Here is a 4,127-nt window from a genome sequence, read left to right on the forward strand (position 1 = left end):
TTCGTCTGACTCTGCCACAAGACAGAGAAGGTTGGGCTTAAAAAGTGGATTTTAAAATTAGTTAAGAAAGATGCAACATGGTGTCAAAGTTTTGTGACATTAAGGGAGAAAGGGATTGGTCCGTCCCCTGTGAATGCCCATACTCTGCTGTAGTCCGGGGGGGGGCGGGGAGTCTCCCCTACTTGGGGTCACTTTCCTCTGGGACCTAAAACCTCCCCGAATATAGAAGCCATGCGACAGAACCTCCCCGAGGGGCTCCGGGAGACAGGGCTTGCAGAGACAGAGAACACCCCTGGGAATGGGGGATCTCCGCACACCCGACTCTTTGTCCACAGACAGGGATGACCGATGGCTAGGGCGCCCCGGGAGTGATGGAAGTTAACACGCGGGTTTTTCGGAAAGCACCTGAGACTTGGAGACTGGAGCCTGGGAAGGCCGTGCGAGGTACCAGTACCATTCAACTGAACGCGTCCCCCTGAGCCACCTACAGTCGAATCCCTTTAAAAAAAAAAAGGCCATTTCTTCTTAGGAAACTTCAATGAATCACACAATCCTTACTCAGAGGCCAGGAAGGAAGCACTAATGTCGGTAAGACACGGCTGTACTTCATTCCAACATTTGCCCACTAAAACAACAATTTACGGAAGCCCAGTATCGCTGGCGTGGGGCTTCTGTTCGCCTTCAGATTAAAAAAAAAAAAAATGGCGCATTGCCACCAAGACTTCTGCAAGAATGTCCACAGCAGCTTTATCCTAAGAGCCCCAAAGCGCAAACATGCAGAGGCTTCCCAGCGGCAGGACGGGGAAGAAGGTGTGGTAGGTTCAGATGGCGCTGCTCCGAGAACCCCGGCGGTGCACGAGCAGGTCTCTAGCGGGAGGCAAAAGGGAACATGCCCCAGGTTCCATCTACATTCAAGGACAGGCAAAGCAGGTGGGGGTTAGCGACAGGGCAGGGGCTTGAGACACATCCCCACCTCGGGGGCCTGGAAGGGACCTGTGTCTCCATCTGGGTGCTTGGCCACGTGGGTGATGGAAACACTCAGTGGCTGTGCACGTCAGATTCGGGAGGTGTCTTGCCTTTCAACGGGAGCACTGGGGCCCTGGGATTTCTCTTACTGGGATGCAGCTGAGATCAGAAGTCAGGCTCTCGGGGCTGGCAGGTGGGACCCAGGGAAGCTAGGACGGCAGCAGCAGCGGATGGGGACAACCCTAGACACTCTTCTTAACCTGACTTTACATTGTTGTTTTCCTATTTAATTTTATTTAATTATTTGAGAGAGAGAGAGAGTGTGCATGCACAAGTGAGAGGGTGGGGCAGAGGGAGAGGGAGAAGCAGGCTCCCCGCTGAGCAGGGAGCCCACCATGGGGCTTGATCCCAGGACCCTGAGATGAAGGCTCAAGCCAAAGGCAGACACTTAACCCACTGAGCCACCCAGGCGCCCCTACACTGGTGTTTTCTTCATCATAAAGATCACAGATGCTCTTGGTTAAAAAAAAAAAAAGAGGGAAAAAAAAAGGACAAGGACACAAAATAAATACTACAAAACAGCAAATAAATACCAAGCTCCTCTCCCCAAGGTCCCTACGAGGGCAGTTTCTTATATGTGCTAGTGTTTTTTTTCCAGAAACTCCTCGGATGTCCCCCAGACTCCCGCCTGGGCCATTAATGGCCTCACAGAACTCCATGGTATTGGATGGACCTCACTCCTGGGGCATATTTGTGTGGCTTCAAACTTTTTCTTGTGATAAACAAGGCTACTATGAATAGCAGCGTGCAGAAACACTCCATCTGTGAGACAGATTCTTTGAAGCAGGATTCCTAGACCAGAGGGTTTCTGCACGTGTCCTGTTGGTAAGTATACCTGTCAAAGCCACGGTATATGAGTACCTTCTGACCTTCGCCAGTGAGACAGGTGTAAAATGGTTTGCCCCTGTTGTGTTACTTTGCATGCATTTCATTAGAAAGGAAGCGCATTGGCTGGTATGTTCATATTCTGTTTGCTAATGTCCTTTAAGAATTTTCCCCTTGGTCATGATCCCAGGGTCCTGGGATCGAGCCCCGCGTTGGTCTCCCCGCTCAGCATGGAGTCTGCTTCTTCCTCTCCCTCTGCCCCTCCCCACCGCTCGTGCTCTCTTTCACTCTCTAATAAATAAATGAAATTGTTAAAAAAAATAATAAAAGAATGTTCCTCTTGGGTCAAGTTCCCCAATTCTGCAGTTGGCAAACTATGGTCAAGGGTGAATCCTGCACCCTGTGTTCTGTGCACTTGGCCCAATCTAGCCATGCTCATTTGTGCCTGCAGCTGCTTTCATGCTGCCAGACCAGAGCCGAGCAGTTTCCACAGTGACCGTCTGGCTCGAAAAGCCTAAAATATTTACTATCTGGACCTTTACAGAGAAAGTGTGCCAATTCCTGCATCTCATTGATCTATCTATCTTTCTTCCTTCCTTTCTTTTCTTTTCTTTTTTTGTAAATTAGAAGATAGCGTGTGGTACATATTTTTCATATTTAACTCATCACTCCGTCCTCCCTCCCGCTCCCCACCTCCATCAAAAGGAACCAAGTCAGAAGTACAACTTTAAAAGCAGAAGTCCTCTGGGCACCTTCATTTGGAAACACCGTGGTCTACATTAACGTAGGGGTGGTATTTTTATACCCATTTTACACATGTGCAACTGAGGCTCGGAGCCATGATGACTTTCCTGAGTTCCCTGAGGTCACACAGCTAGCGTGCTGCAGAGCCGGGGTGGACGCCCTGACTGCCTGGCTCCGAGACCACAGATTTTCCCACTCAAGGATCTCGCTTCCAGCAGACGGGGCCCGCAGCAGGGGGTGGTGGTGACTGTAGAAAGCCAAGTGTGATGGGTGTTGCCCGTGGCACCGCCAGGATCTGTGGGGGACGTGGGACAGAGCGTGGGGGGCCCCACCATGTCACTGCCACATATGTGTATGAGGACCGCTCATTCCTGAGTGGGAGCGGGGCAGGAAGGAAGCCTACACCCTCGAAAGAGAAACCAACAGGGAGGAGGGAGCTCTTTTGGGGTATGCAGTCTGCATGCCCCTCCCTCTGGCTCAGCCATGAGTGAGAAGCATCGGCCACNAGGTGTGTGGGGGGCTCTGCCACAACAGACATGTCTCGGGGAGCCTGACCCCAGGGCTGGTGCAGGAAGAGAGCACACGCGTCCGGGGAGGCAGGAACACAACTCCGATTACTCCTTGGCGCTGGGCCTAACACGAATGTGACAGCGACCATCAGAACCTCGAAGCCCTGAGATCATGACCAAAAAAGGTTACCCTCCTGAGAACAGTCACCCCATTAAAACCACTGACCCACAGAGCAGGAGGAGCTCCGGAGAGCTCAGGGGGCGATGCCCAGGGTGTGTTCCTCCCGAAAGGCATGGCTCAGATGGGGACTGGCATCTGGGAAACTGTCCTTAGGAGAAAAGCCTGCTTATGGGGCTTCCTGGAAAGTTGGCTTTTCCTTTGCTCTCTGTTCTTGTATTTAAATCCATGCAAATATTTTCTAGGCTGATGGAATACTGCAGTATATCCAGAGAATTGCCTGGAAGATGGGATTTGCGGGCATGAAACCAGGTAACGGAGTCCACCCAGCTGGGCCGTGTGGAAAAGTCTGGACCTCACTGTTCCACCTCTCCTCCCCAGATCGCGGTAATACTTGCAAAGGCTGTCATTGGTCACATTTCATGTTTTCTCATTTTATGCTTGGTGTAACCAACGATCCTGAAAATAATCAGTATTAATATCCAGATTTCACTGGGGAGAAATGACTCTCAGAGAGCTGGCATGACAGGCCTGTCCAAGGTCACAGGCTGAGCACAGACGAGCTGTCGTGGTGGCACCTGTGTCTGGGGCCACAGCACGATGAACCTTCCCACCGTTCCCCTCCCAGCCTCAGACCCAAAAGGTGGAACATGGACCTCCTAGCGCCTTCTTCCCTCAATCAGACTTTTTAAACAGTTTCTCAGATCAGGTCGTGGCACACACAACAGCCATCTCGGGCCCACGCGGGAGTTACAAACCCTGTCCCCATCACCTGGACGCACTGCGACCAATGCTGAGCAGGAGAGCGTGCAAGGCGGCTGTAACACGGACTTGAGCCCCGTGGC

At 51.8% G+C, this 4,127-nt stretch overlaps 1 long non-coding RNA gene across 2 annotated transcripts; it reads left to right on the top strand.

Annotated features, from left to right (window-relative positions):
- Positions 1-335: 335 nt before the first annotated feature.
- On the top strand, positions 336-4,112 carry LOC117800981. 2 transcript variants are annotated; one of them, XR_004623248.1, is made up of 4 exons: positions 336-444; positions 530-588; positions 1,625-1,851; positions 3,528-4,112. It is a non-coding gene; the product is annotated as an uncharacterized LOC117800981 (long non-coding RNA). The 2 variants fall into 2 exon arrangements; XR_004623247.1 differs by lacking the exon at positions 530-588.
- Positions 4,113-4,127: the final 15 nt, after the last annotated feature.

This window comes from Ailuropoda melanoleuca, unplaced genomic scaffold (assembly GCF_002007445.2).
Source record: "Ailuropoda melanoleuca isolate Jingjing unplaced genomic scaffold, ASM200744v2 unplaced-scaffold996, whole genome shotgun sequence".
NCBI lineage: Eukaryota > Metazoa > Chordata > Mammalia > Carnivora > Ursidae > Ailuropoda > Ailuropoda melanoleuca.